This window comes from Physella acuta, unplaced genomic scaffold, assembly GCF_028476545.2.
Source record: "Physella acuta isolate Inbredline_101_S28 unplaced genomic scaffold, ASM2847654v3 ptg001848l, whole genome shotgun sequence".
Taxonomy (NCBI): domain Eukaryota; kingdom Metazoa; phylum Mollusca; class Gastropoda; family Physidae; genus Physella; species Physella acuta.
Genome location: NW_026733357.1, coordinates 160472 through 176184, shown reverse-complemented (window position 1 = coordinate 176184; position 15713 = coordinate 160472). Strand labels below are relative to the sequence as shown.

Below are 15713 nucleotides of genomic sequence, written 5' to 3'. Positions count from 1 at the left end.
ACCACATGCAGGGGTAGCCGTGTGTAGCTGTGTCAGAGGCGAGGGGGGCGGACCGCACCGGGTGACACCATTTAGGGGGGGGTGACACCAAGGCAAAAAATAGCAAAATATATAGAGAAACTTGAGGGGGGGTGCAAATCGAAAGTTTTAGGGTGGGGGTGCAAATCAAAAGTTTGAAAGTTTGAGAGGGGGGTGCAAATCGAAAATTTGAAGGGTCGCTAGGGCCTGTGGGGGGGGGGTGACACCATTAAGTGCCGCAACGGATGACACCCGACCTCGCTACGCCACTGAGCTGTGTAGCCGAAGTACCTGCTTTAGACAACCACTCGGCCCATGTGTGTCGATTACGCATAACACACCATAGAAAGGTCAGCAACATTTATCCCTTACGGTCCATGAATCTAGCTAAACTAACAATGCCTAAATGTGACTAAAGTGACTGACATTGACTAAATAGCAGAATAGCAAATCGCATCACGAAGATAGTTGCACATTTTTTGTTAACATTGGTGTGGCTAAGTAAACTATTGACCTGTTTTTACCTGAGGATAAACATCTGGGATGTAAATGATGTGTCTGGTAAGTTGCATGCATTGTAAAGCTTACAGCGTATACACAATTTGTGAGGCTATGTAATGTAGCCACGTTTATGTAAAGTAAGCATAAGTATGCTGACTCACATACAATTGTATGCGCTTGCTAGGGTATATGGCAAGTATATACCGGCATGTGGTTGGATTGTAGAGCGCTCAACTGCGAACCTGAAAGTCTCGTGTTTGGATCTCAGTCGGGATTTGATTTTGCAGGACGTCCCTGAGTCCATCCAGCTTGTATGGGTACCTTATTCATGCTAGAGAAAGTAAAGGCTGCTGTGTATATTGCTGACCACAACCATCCTTTCATGCTTAAATCCAGAAACATCACCCCTACTTCACCTGCCCTCTGTTACGTTATGTCTAAAAAGGTAATTTTTAAAAAATACTTTTTATACCAATATATTTGGACTGTCTATAGTAAGTCAAAAGTGCTGAGCAAATCATTTGTTACAAGACCTACATTCAGCCCACCATAGTTGATCAATTTTTGTGTATTACACGCAGGGTATTCCCCAATTCGCTGGTAATATTTATATCTATGTTGTTGCAGGTCAGACGGAGCTTAGTTGAAGTAAGTTTTTTGTTTTTTTATTGTTTTTTTTTCACGAAGAATGCCTGGTTTTTATTTTAAAATGTGTAATGCCACTGGTTTTTTAAATACTCAGTGCAAGCTTTAAATATTGACTTTAACATAGCTGTTATATGGTTTATATAGCTGTAATTGGTGGGGTGCAACTTGTAGTTGTAGTTTATGTTAATGTGGGACGCTCGTGACACAATCACATACCCCACAGACGTGATGTCACATAGTCAACTACTGACAACAGCCTAGTGTAGTAACAGTGTCAGCAACCAGTCATGTATACACCTTCCTCTCCAGATTCTCTTTTTCCATCAAACACACACACATACACACACACATACACACACATACATTCACACACACACACAAGCACACACACATGCACACACACACATACACACACATACATTCATACACACACACATGCACACACACATACATTCACACACACACATACCTGCACACAGACACAAACATACACATAAACACATACAGACACACACAAGCATGACATACACTCACATACACGCACGCATGCACACACACACACACAAACACACAGACAAAATGTGTGTTCATTGTTTCTTTCTAGACATATCTTCCGCTTCCCCACCCCTCTTCCAGTGTTTCCGCCCCTCCCCGAACAAAAAAAATGTTTGTACAAAATATATACTTCAACCAGTGTCCCTACGGAAATTTAAGTCCGCCTCTCCCAAAAGTTTTAAGTGCCCCCCCCCCCCCCCTCGGAGAAAAGTGTCCGAATTAGAACCACAGGTTGTGTTTTAACCCTAATCCGTACCCACTCGTCCACCCAGTTCATTTACCTGCCCCTCTATTTACCTCTGGTATCTACCTGCCCCTCTATTTACCTCTGGTATGTACCTACTCATGGAACCCCACCCTAACGTAACGTATCAAAACATAACGTAACGTAACGTAACGTATAGCTCTAAGCAATATTGTTTCGCGCCTGTTCAGCTTATCATCAACTTTTAATGTTATCAGATAATAGTCTACTCAATACTGACATACTGTAAAACTACTTTAAAACGACAGCCGTAGTAATAAAAAAATGCAATAACATTGACTTATTGGCAAACTTCCTGCTGGAAAACTGGCAGTGTTATTTATAGTCGTTTCAAGTATCAATGTAGTTGTGTAACCAATGTAGAGGGGCGGATGCAGTTTGTGGGAGGGGGGGTTTGTTGTGGTATAGCGTTCAAAGATATCGATACTACACGTGGTGTGGTGGGATGGGGGAGGGGTGGGGTGGTGGCCGGAGGTAGACGGTTATTGACGCGCACGGTTACTAACGCGAACTGTCCTGAGTTCGAACCCTGAAACTGGTGTATGCGATCGTTACCCCGTTCTTACTAAATTTCTTCAAAAAAAAAAAAAAAAAAAAAAAACCAGACAGCCCACTCCCCTCCATAACTTTCAAGTTTTACAGCCAATTAATTTAATTAATCTTTTTTTTCTTAAATCACTTTATATTTCGATTAATTAAAGCCCTTACATCCCCCCCTTCCCTCACATAGCACATCGCCACTAAAGTTTTATTACAGTAAACTAAACGTTGTAATCCTTTTTTTTTCAATCATTTTTACCGAACTCATTGCATTGTATACTGAGTTTCTTTCAGACATTTTCTCCGGGGATTGGGGGTGGAAGTCTAAAGTTAAAAACAAACTTCGTCCGTAGAGGTGAAAATTAAACACTGTATATGAGCATCTCCGACGACAACACAACAATTTGTGATTTGTGATTCTCCTCTGTCCAGCAAGTTCAACAATAGCATTTATTTTATCGGTCGTGCTATGACTTATTCAAATGACACGGAATATCGGCTCAGGAGTTGGACTCCCATAAGCCAGGCAGGCCTCGACGTATCGATCTCCAATTAACTCGCAAATCTGCGGACGTGGGCGCCTCGCGAAGATATTGGGTTGAACGCTACATGTTGGTCGCTTCTCATCAGTGGGCTCTCACCAGGCTTACCCCCCCCCCCCCCCCCCACCAGACGCGGGACGTCGTCCTACAGTCCGCTATGACTTATTAGAACGGCCGATGGATGTTGCGTCAGAATCCATCAATGTCCTCACCTCAGCAAGCATCGTGTTGGGGAGGGGGGTGTTGGAATCCCCCCTCCCTCCCCCCTCTCCAACTTACCCCAACCCACAGAAATATAAATAAAAAGGATAATTTAAATAGAAAATATATACTTTAAACTGTGTCCACCCCCTCTCCCTCTTCCACCCCCCACCCCCCCAGGTTTCGTTACTGAATTTCAAAAGACGCATTATTACAGGTTAACAATTTTAACCCAGTCCCGTGGGCCCGTCAGCTGTGTGGAGTGAAAGGGGTCCTCAGAGGCGTAGCGACCCTTCCCGGGGGACAAACTTTCGATTTGAACCCCCCCCCCTCAAGATTTCGATTTGCACCCCCCTCAACCTTTCAATTTATTTTTCCAACCATTTTTGGCACCCCTAAGGTCGGCGCCCGGGGACATAGTTACAATGCGCAAACATCCAATCGTCTGTTAGACTATGGCGCCATATAATTACAACCAGTGTGCGTTTGTGTCTGTCCCTCAACTTACCCCGTCTTTTTACTTTCTCGTGACGTATACAGTAATATACAAAGTATAAAGAAAGTATTGTAATCGTGCAAAAAAAAAAATCGAGATTTTTGCAAATCTCCACGTTTTACACCTCCCTGAGAAAGTTTAGGGGAGATCACTCCCGGTTTTTTTTAAATTTTTTTTTAAATTAATTAAAAAATGAACATGTCTCTCAAATGCAACTGGATTCTTTAAATGTTTTATCCTGATTATGTATCAGCTTACTTGTACAATACAGAAACAACAATAAACATCGAGTTTGGGAGGTTGTGATGCTAATAATAGCAATACATTTCCAAGAATAATTGTGGTGGTATTTCCCCCGATCAAGCCTAAAGAGGAAACAGCATCAAAGTCGGTCAATACAGTATGTAGAATCATTGTTATATGTGTATGCATTTTCTGTTGCTGCAGCTATAGATGTATATGTTAATACGCTTTGATAATTAGCTGCAGGTATAGTATTTGTTAATACACTTTGATAAGTAGCTATAGCAAATTGTGTTAACTAGATCATTTTGATATTTTATGGCAGTGTTGGTAGCATTAAATCGATGCATTTTGGTGTTTTTTTTCTGCAGTAAAGATAGTTGTAGGACATAATTTTAGAGTGTGCTGTTTAGCCACAGCTATAATAGATGATTGATAAAATACGTTGTTAAGCTGCAGCCATAATCGCTGATACAGTGGGATATTTAGCTGGGGGTCATCCATAAATGACGTCACGCTTTTTTTGGACGATTTTTACCTCCCCCCCCCCCTCACCTCCGTCACACGTCGTCAAAAAAGCCAGCCCCCCCCCCCCCTAAAATGACGTCACACCTCAACCTACGACCCCCCCTCAAAATTGCAATTTAATTTTTATTAAAACCGATATTTTTCTAAAATTTTGTCTGAACCCTGTCAAAATAGAGTCTTTTAATCAATTCCTATTACAATTTATTAAAACAGTTTTCTAAAAAGCGAAATAACGTCTAAAATTCGTTTTATAGCATTGCTTTTTTTTATAATGCAAAAGTGTGACGTCGCAGCATCTTAACCTCCCCCCCCTCCCCTTCATCACACAACGTCACAAAATTACCTACACCCCTCTCCCCCACCGAGTGTGACGTCACTTTTGGACGACCCTCTGTAGCTATAACACATTGTGCATACACTTTTTTTGACGTTATAATTGGTTAATTTGATCTTAACAACACTTGCTTTCAAATGGCAAAGATTTTTTTTCAAAACAGTTTTTTTTTTTTTTTTTAAATTAGCAATGATTGTGGTGGCTGACATAGTCAAAATAATTAACTTTACTTCGTTAGCAATGATTGAGTTTGCTAATATATATTAGCTCATTAGCGATGATCGAGGTAGCTAACTTTTCTTAAGTAGTAATTTTCTAATTAATAATGTAGAAAATCAACAAAATGTACAAACTGAAGCCCAGACAAAACTTCTTGTATTCAGTGGCGTAGCGAGGTCGAGTGTCACCCGGTGCGGTACTTAATGGTGTCACCCCCCCCCCCCCGCCCCCCCCCTCGCTACGCCTCTGCTTGTATTCAATAAACTGTTGGTTAACCTGCCAGTTAACTGCTATCAAATCAAATAAGGAAGTAAAATTACTTCGTTAGCTTTTTCCCTACATAAATAAATGGCATACGTAAGTAATCGTTCTAATCTATACCTAGACAGACGTTGTGTTAGAAAGGTGTGCTCTCATGATTTTAAGTTCCTTGTATTCGTAGCTCTTAGGTCTAAATTTGACCAGGTTTAAGCTAGGTTGAACCCAGTGGCGTAGCGAGGTCGGGTGTCACCCGGTGCGGTACTTAATGGTGTCACCCCCCCCCCCCCCAGAGGCGTAGCGACTCTTCCCGGTGACAAACTTTCAATTTACGATTTGCACCCCCCCCCTCAAACATTCGATTTGCACCCCCCCCCCCCTCGCTCGAACTTTCGATTTGCACCCCCCTCGAACTTTCGATTTGCACCCTTTTTGCACCCTACGATTTTTTGCCTTGGTGGGTACGTTCACCATTACATTTCCAAAATTCGTGAGTTGTGTGCTTTTCGCTTTAATCATAAATCTGCCCGACCCACGTTTTTTGTCATCAAATGTATGAACAGTCATCACAAGAACCTGCACAGCTCGAGGAAGCACAAAATCTACGAGCAGTCATTGGTAGATCCCCTAGGGTAGGAAGAAAAATTTATTTTCTACTTTTTAGTCCACAAGAAAACGTGGTTTTTTAAAAAGTTTTTTTTTAAGTATTTTATTTTAAGATCTGTTTTAAGACTCGTTTTGAAACCTGCTTTAAGACTTGTTTTAAGACCTGTTTTTATACCGCATTAAGATCTGTTTTAAGACTCGTTTTAAGACCTGCTTTCTACCACCTCTGGTGTCTCACCTCCCCCCCCCCCCCCCCAGTAGTAGACCAGATGCGTAGCGACATATTCCGGCGCCCGGGGCGGACCATCAACTTTGCACCCCTCCCTCCCATTTCTATAAATAGCTATTCCTGTCTCCGAAAAAGCGCCTCTACCCCAATTTGAAAGGTTTTAGGCGCTTCTTACCAGTTACTTACCCGTAACATTTTCTATTTCGGTGCCACAGAATTGATATAGAAAGCAGCTAAATCCGGTTGTAAAGTCTTATAGTCGTTTATTTTCATAACTCTGATTATGTATAATGCAATACTTCAGCTTAAAACGAGCTTTTAAATTAAATTTTCTACCCTTTTTGACACCTCATTACGGTTGGCGCCCGGGGCGGCCGCCCCACCCGCCATCACCTAGCTACGCCACTGTTGCAGACCTGTCCATGTTTGATATCGTTCTCTTGTGATTTCTTTTATCTGTCTTTTTCCTCTTTTACCCGGAACTTAGACTTGTAGAAAAGTCTTTGACACCCTGCTGGCACAGTGTATTTGGAGATGCGGTCTTTGTATTTAATCCTGAACAACTTTCTGTCGTCTTTCAACACGGCGGTCTTTACATTTGACTCTTGGCGCCCGTCTATAACTTCTTAACGCTGGAACATGAGCTACAAATTATGTTTTCCTGTGTTAAATCAGTTGAGAGAGGACCTTAACATCCGTTAGAGGCTGTCAGGGTTTAATGTTGGCGAATTTTCAGCGTGGATGTATTTTAGATTAAAGCTCAGCATTGACACTTATCCCCCCCCCCCCCTTCCACTCGCAGTGTTTCTTCCAGACTTTTTTCTCCGGTGGGGGGGGGGGGGCACTTGAAATTTTCAGGGGGTGGGGGGCGGTAGGCTTTTTTTCGGGGGGGGGGGGGGGCGGACATTGTTAAAAGTATATATTTTCTATTTAAATTTCATTTCGGTAGCCTTTCTTCGGGGGGGGGGGGGGGCAGATAATGTTTTTTTTTCTTCCTTCTAGTTAACCCCCCCCCCCCCCCCCCACACACACACACACTCCCCTCAGTCACCCTACTGAGGTATTTCACAACTCCAAAATACAACGAATGAAAAGCTATTTTTAAAAAATAAATATATAATTTTTATGAAAAAATAACTACCTTGTTTACAACACTGTGTTTGTGTAAACACATAAACGTAAACACATGAGAGTAAACACACGACACGACATTACTATCTGAGACTAGCCGTGGTACCTGACAAGGGTATCGATTCATATGCAAGAGGATGTACTCTAGTCTATCTCAGGTACGAAGATTAACAACAAAACAACAGTTATCGTCCTGTTATATTGTACCCAGACAAATGTGCCGCTATTGTGGTGCCGACTAATATAAACAGCATTATAAACATTTAGTGTTGAATAATATCAATGCAAAATATACGTACAGTTACCATTGTTTATGGGATGTTGTAAATATATTACTACTGCTATTTTCGTCCTAAATCTCATTTCCTTTTCCTGGTGATTTTCAATACAGAAATTATAAAAACTATACGCTTTTTTGGTCAATCCCATTTCGTTATTAAAGTTTCGTATACGTTTTTGGTAAGTACATATTCTAAAGTCTGAAAGGTAGAAATAAGAAAAAGCATTGATACTAATCCTATAACATGTAAATTTTCGTGATCTTAACCATAGGAACAATAACAAATGCACGTGTGTGTAGTACTCGCGTGCGTATACGCGGGTTTGTAGGTGTGTGTGTGTGTGTCTATTCGTGTGTGCGTGCGTGCGAGTGTTTGGATGGTGTGTTCGTTTGTGCGTGCAATGTGCTTATATATGTGTGTGCTCGTACGTGCGTGCGTGTGTTTGTATGAGAAGTGTGTATGTGTTGAAAATAAAAGTCGCCCGTCAACGCTAGAAAATCTCGAAGCAATATTGGTTTTCTAGCAGCCTCTATACGCACAATGTAGCAAAAATATTACATGATGAATTAGAATATGGTTTTCAACCATATTTTCAAAGCTGTGTCCTCTGATCGATAAACAATTACCTTCCTGCAGTTGAAGGAAATAGAATGGAAACCGATGAGTACTCTTCAAGCGGTCAACACGCTTTCTTGGAAATACAACAAGGAAGAGGATCAAAAATAAATAAACATCAAAAATATACATTTACAAGCACGAACCGTACCAACAGAACAATTGCTAACTATTGAACAGGCAACCTTTTTTATTATTAGAATACAATTATTTTCGTGTGTAGAGTAGAATATGCAGCGGTAAGCACACAAATATATATTTTTTTAAAAGAATAATTCAAAACTGCAGCTAAAATGAGATTTTAATTTTTTTTATTTTTAACCAAATTTGGCGCCCCTAGGGTCGGCGTCCGGGGACATATGTACCCCCCCCCCCCCACCATCGCTACGCCTCTGCATCTAAGATCAAGCTCTGTACTGGAGCTTTATTTTCATTAACAAATAATCCGTTTTTTTCAAATTACCGTGTGCGCCCGGTAACCACTGGAGCCTTTCCTCGTGTATGTGTCTTATACATGGTGGTTTCCCCTGGCGTATGTCTTAGGTATTCCCCACACAAATTAACAGCGTTAAACCATTAAACATTTTAACAAAGGTAACGTTACCAAATGAAGAGAAAATATGCCAAGCCATGCTATTAGAGTTCCTCAACTTAGCAACAAAATGACAGGTCGCAGGTTGGTGTAAATGCACTCTGACCTTCATATCAACCTTACAATTACATTTTATTCAAGCGGACAGACGACCGGGAAAAAAAAGGCGCGAAATCCCGTACGGTTATTTCATTCTACTTCTGCTTTTGCTGAACAATTACAACGGAAGTTAGATTTTTTTTTTTTTAACCTTGAAAAAAAAATTTAGGAAAATGTTTTTGACTCCCCGATTAGTTTTATTTTTAACACGTTTTTCTTAACTCAGCTTCGCGTTTGTGGATTTGTTTGTTTGTTGTTAAAATTGACATCGAAAATTAGCCCACTTCTGATTGCTCTACAGATCTGAAATTTGGCATACAGGCTACTTTCGCCTAACAATTTCAGATGCAATCATAAAAACTAGCAATTAGAGACCGTAATTAGCTTAATTTAATTACGCCCCAAGGACCATAAAATTGAGGACATGATTTCTAAAGATACCGACAAGACTGGAGGCTTATTGACACAGTTACTTCGGCCCCAATCGATGTGAGCGCGCTGGCCGTGATCGTATAGTGGTTAGTACTTCGCGTTGTGGCCGCGACAACCTAGGTTCGAATCCTGGTCGCTCAAGATTTTTTTAGTCCGTGTATTTATAAACACTTAGTCAAGTCATACTTAATCAAGTCATTAGATAAAGTAGAAAATAAACTATATAAAAAACTTTTTTTAAAACCACGTTTTTCATGTGTAGCAACGGACTAAAAAGGAGAAAATAAAATACTTAAAAAAAACTTTTTAAAAAACCACGTTTTTCTTGTGGACTAAAAAGTAGAAAATAAATTCTTTTGTGCTTCCTCGAGCTGTGCAGGTTCTTGTGATGACTGACAAAAAACGTGGGTCGGGCAGATGGGTCGGGAAATTTGATGGTGAACGTACCCACGTTTTTTGTCAGTCATCACAAGAACCTGCACAGCTCGAGGAAGCACAAAAGAATTTATTTTCTACTTTTTAGTCCACAAGAAAAACGTGGTTTTTTTAAAAGTTTTTTTTAAGTATTTTATTATTTTCCATTTTTCTCGTGAAAAGACATGCTAAGGGGCGTTCACTGCGGTAAAGTGAAAAGGCCTTGGAAAATGCGGGTAACATTTTCTTGGAAAACGAAATAGTGTCAATGAAGATAATTTCATTCATCTGAAAACATGGCCGTACGCACGTTGCGACAAGCATGGTGGGTAGGTGTGTGTAGGGGGGGGGGGTGTCAATTGACTCACTGCTGTGGAAAAATAAAAAAATATATGAGGAAAAAAAAAACAACCAAAAACCTTCATAATAACAAACTTTTGAATGCATTAAAAATGAAACAATATTTTAAAAACTTTCTTTCCTTAGTAGAAGCGTAAGTCGTAAAAAAGTGAGGGAGATTTCACGTGGTTGTTTGTTTGTTTGTTTAATAAACAAGCTCATTAAAGAGTTCATTTTCAAAAACACGATTAGAAACATTAGGCACAAAACCTTAATACAAAACAAATTAAATGGAGGTATAGGGCTACACGACATTCATACTAAAATAAACACCTCCGATTAAAACATCTAGATAGAATAAAGATAGAACCACACTTTCATCCATTACTACATGGGGTTAAACATAAAGAGCATTCTAAAATTAAACATCACAACACCACACTATGGGGGAAATGACAAAGGCAGCTTTTATAAAGAAATGCTAGCAACATTCCAAGGAAACAAAAGCATTATTGGGGAAGACACACAAAAAACATACGACATCCTAATCAAACAACAAGGGACACCCTTATACAACAGAATTATTTGGGCCAGGTAACAAAATATAATAGACATTAAAGATACATTTAGAAAACCTACATACTAAACGTATTACAACAAAAGAAAGGGAAGTAGCATACAGACTGATTTTTAATACAACTCCAGTTTCACGTAGAACAAAGTAAAATAAAAATGTTAAAATAACATGTCAAACGTGTAAACAAAATATACACGAAAAGACGAAGAATTCATGGCCTTTAATAAAGAATTTTTTATTTATTTTACATTCTTAGTTTAGCCAAGTTTGTTTTATTTTAATTTTTTTAAAAACAATTAGTTCTGATTGTATTATTTCAATTAAGTTCGTTCTTAATTAGGCCGAAACACGTACAAAACGTGATCATTATCTTGCGATTTTAAATATTTTACATATTTATCAAAGTAAAAAAAAATTAAGTACAAAATTTGACCACGACACACAGACAGACAAAAGTTGTGATCTAAGATATAAAAATACAACATTCAGTATTAATAAACTTTTCAATGCACTGAACAATGAAAGCATTGGTTGCTAATGTAAAAAAAAAATCTTTTTAAATTTGTGAAGAAAACTAAATTATGTTAGAATGTTTTTGGTTAAAATTACTATATACCTGCTACTAAAAGTTTGGTTAGAGTCAAAATCGCTCCATTTGATCAAGCTCTTTGTTATTTAATTGCTAGTGTCTTGTCTATTTCCATGACTCAGTGGCGTCACTGGCATGGGCGTCACCCGATGCGGTAACTGAGGATGTCATCCCCCCCACCCCCCCCCCCCCCCTATACCAACGGTTTACATTTTGGGTTTGAGATAACCCTCTTCTCTACATTTTTATTAATTTTTTTTTAAACTGGACAAAACTTAAGTTTTTTCCGATTTTCCGATTCGGTGTCACATCCTAAATGGCGTCACCTGTGCGGGCTGTGCACCCCCTCCCCCTTGACTGTTGCTTCATATTCTTCCCACAGTCACATTGAGTTATTAATGGTCTCCGTGATATAAAGCAGGCTATAAAAACGAGTCAACGTATTTTCAGAAAAATATCTCGTAATCGCTCTCGTTTTATAGGAAATGAAAGGGATTTTTAAACACGAAAAAAAATGTTCTTCGTTTACAACTTTTGGAGTTGATACTGATGGTGTGCGGGTGCGGAAACTAAAAGAAATTGGACTGTATAAACGGCATGACTTGTGTCTGTTGTGTAAAGAGTTTCTGTTGGAGGTGTTGTTCTGTAATGAGTTATATTGTTCTGTTATGTTGATGTTCTGTTGTGTGATGAGTTATGTTGATGTTCTGTTGTGTGATGAGTTATGTTGATGTTCTGTTGTGTGATGTGTTATGTTGATGTTCTGTTATGTAAACAGTTATGTTGTTATTCTGTTGTGTAATGAGTTATGTTGATGTTCTGTTGTGTGATGAGTTATGTTGATGTTCTGTTGTGTGATGAGTTATGTTGATGTTCTGTTGTGTGATGAGTTATGTTGATGTTCTGTTGTGTGATGAGTTATGTTGATGTTCTGTTGTGTGATGAGTTATGTTGATGTTCTGTTATGTAAACAGTTATGTTGTTATTCTGTTGTGTAATGAGTTATGTTGATGTTCTGTTGTGTGATGAGTTATGTTGATGTTCTGTTGTGTGATGAGTTATGTTGATGTTCTGTTGTGTGATGAGTTATGTTGATGTTCTGTTGTGTGATGAGTTATGTTGATGTTCTGTTGTGTGATGAGTTATGTTGATGTTCTGTTGTGTGATGAGTTATGTTGCTGATCTATAATGTAAAGAGTTATGTTGTTGTGTCGTGTAATGAGTTATGTTGTTGCTATATTATGTTATGAGTTATGTTGTTGCTATATTATGTTATGAGCTATGTTGTTCTGTTCTGTAAATAGTTATGTAGTTGTTCTGTTATGTAATGAGCTATGTTGTTCTGTTGTGTAATGAGCAGAGGCGTAGCGAGGGGGGGTGGGGGTTACATATGTCCCCGGGTGCCGACGTAAGGGGGCGCCAAAATGGGTTGGAAAAAAAATTAAAAGCTAATTTTAGCTGCAGTTTTGCATTTAAAATTTTTTTTAAATATAGGGGGGGGGGGGTCGCCAAATTGAAAGTTTGTCCCCGGGAGGGAGTCGCCCAATTTAAAATTATGTCCCCGGGCGCCGGGAAGGGTCACTACGCCTCTGGTAATGAGTTATGTTGTTGCTGTGTTATATGATGGATCATGTTGTTGTTGTATGTAATGAGCTATGTTGTTTTGATAAGTAAATAGTTATGTTGTTATTGTTTGTTCTGTTCTGTTATAGGTTGTACTGTCGTTCTGTTATATAACGAGTTATGTTGTTGTTCTATTATATAATGAGTTTCGGTTGGCGTTGTTGTTCTAGTATTTTCACGTAAAACGGAAACTGGGATTTCCCTTCTCCTTTGTTGTTTGGTTTGTTTTTAAACAAAATATAAAAACATATTTTTGAGAAAAAAACCTCTTATCTCAATCAACCGTCGTTTTAAAATACGAACTTTGAAAATGTTGCTTTTGTTGAAAAATTCTTCAATAGTGCATGCACTTTGGTGGGTTTTTTTTTTAACAGGAGATAATGTATTTAATTTGTTGGATACTTGCAATGTTTTAACACATAAATAAGAGTGTCTTAATAAAACTAAAAACCAAATAAGAATAACACACGAATCAAAGCACAATTGTGACTTAGGGATATATTGCACATTGATTCTAAAAATCAGGGTTTCTTTCATACAATTAGCTCCAAAAGGGAGGGCAGGTATTTGAAACATCCACATCCGGGGAGGGGGTGGGGGTTAAAGAATACATTTTCTATTTCATTGAAGAAATCGGTGTCTGTGAACGTATTCCCCAACCTCCACAAACATCCTGGGTGATGCATGAAAGAAACACTGGGTTTCTTAATTGGACCTAACATATACGTCCACACTTTATAAATGCCAAGTGTGTTCCGATGATTTAAGTGTGAGAAAATAAAGCTTGACGTACAATAAAAAAGCCAAGAATATTGAATGTTTTTTTAATAAGATATTACAATAGGTCAAATGAATCAGGTAATAAATTTTAAAACTTAATGTTCGTGAACATTTTGTATACACAAATGGTACACAAATGTTACAACGAGTTTGTCTGTACACGAATTAGTATTATTGTTTTTTTTTTCTATAGCTGTTGCAAAAATACTACATCGATTCCTCAGAAAAATCTCCGTTCGCTTCAAGTTGGAATAGAAGATTATAGGGTAGTTGTTAAATGTTTCCATTAAATTGTAAGAGATTTAAACTAGTTGGATCATTGGTTGTGTTTGTAGAATCTAAAGCAGTGGCGTAGGCAAAGGGGGGGGGGGGTATAGCCCCTCCCATGGACTCACACCCCTAATTATATATATATATATATATATATATATATATATATATATATATATATATATATTTCTATACAAATGGAAAAATATTTGAACCCCTCCCACGACCAATTCCTGGCTACGTCACTGATCTAAAAAACATATTTCCGAACAAGACATTCCAAATGTTAAAATTAAATCAAATTAATTTACTTACATTATTTTTTTCTTTTTTTTTTTTTTTTATTTCTTTAAAAAGTTAGTTTAAATTTTTTATAAGTTTTAGTAGTTCATAAACAACGTAATATTGTTTTAAGAATTAAATATTTCTTGAAAATATTAGTTAATTTTAAAATCTGTTCGTTTTGAAAATGTACTTTGATATAGATAGCCGAAACACACCTTTATCATAAGTTATGCATATTAATAACCCTTGAGATTTAAAAAAAAAATTGAAGTACTCTCATGACCTTCTCAGTTGGTCGAAGGCGTGTCTCCAGCAATTACAGCCAAATCGGGGCGCGTCACACCCTAGCTGGGTCAGCTAGATAAAGCACGCCCTGAAATAACAAAACCTGCGGCACAGGGTGAATTATAACACTCCCGTAACGTACTAGTACTAGTATCATAGGTGTAGTGGGGAAGTTTGGAACCTGGGACTAAGTCTTAGTTTACCACATGATATGTGTGTTCGATGCCGCGCCCTTCAGGGGTTGTAGTGGGGAAGTTTGGAACCTGGGACTAAGTTCACCACGAATATGTGTGCTCGATGCCACGCCCCTCAGGGGTTGAACAAACACCAGATGGTATGCTACCTGAGGCTACACGACACGAAGCGCTTCTGCTCATAAATCTGTTCAGATGCTTCAGCGGAAAAAGGGGATTTCCATTTTTTTTAAAAATAGTATTGGCTGTACATGGACGATTTCAAATATATCCCCTTCTAATCAATGATTTATTTAATAAGGGATAGTCCGGGAAATGACTTGGCATTTTTTTTATTTATTTTACACACCCACCTTACAAACTCTTACCAATCCCACACAAAAAAAAGCCATAATTTATTTTTTTTAAATAATATAATTTGTGTTTTATAAAATCATTTACAATTTTCGGGTATATTTATTCTTGTTGCGAAAGTTTGATTGCCATGTAAGAAGTCAAAAAATGTTTTCCTATTGTTGTGATCTAAGAAACATGTATCTTTGACCGTCACTCCCCAAGTTCATGCAGAAGGGGGGGGGGTGATCTACTAATTTTTTATAAGTTGCTGTCTTTCCATACTATATAAAGAGCAAAGTTTCCCTTTCGAACCTGGCAATCCATGGGCCAGATAAAGTAGAGTTCGCCTGTTTCTGTGACCTCGGCATATGAAGGAATAGTGTGATCAGTATGATGCTCAGCCGCCTTTACTTTCCCAAACGTGAGTCAGGTACCCATCAGAGCAGGGTGGATCCACCCAACTTGAGACTTTCGAGTTAGAAGTGAGGTCGGTGTGGTTGAGTCGGTTAAGTTCTTGTTCGCTAAACCGAAAAGTCCCGAGTTCGAACCCCCGGGCAGATGAGGCTCGATATCTGGGAACAGCCACTCATCTTGGAAAGATAACTCCAAAATCAAACATCGGCTGCCTTGTAGTTTGTTCTTGGTTGGACAAAGGTTATGGAAGCAAATCCAAAAAGAAAAGCAGCCT

The 15713-nt window shown here is 38.7% G+C and overlaps 1 protein-coding gene across 2 annotated transcripts in view; it reads left to right on the top strand.

The window, feature by feature from the left end:
• The first annotated feature begins 1146 nt into the window (after window positions 1–1146).
• The window catches only part of LOC131930790 (serine/threonine-protein kinase TBK1), a 79287-nt gene continuing 64720 nt past the window's right edge, over window positions 1147–15713 (top strand). The window contains exon 1 of one of the 2 annotated variants that reach the window (XM_059287410.1): window positions 1147–1167. The gene's annotated coding sequence lies outside the window, so the exon portion shown is untranslated. Of the gene's footprint in view, window positions 1168–4237; window positions 4256–15713 lie in introns of those variants that run through there. The other variant, XM_059287412.1, reaches the window with a different exon arrangement.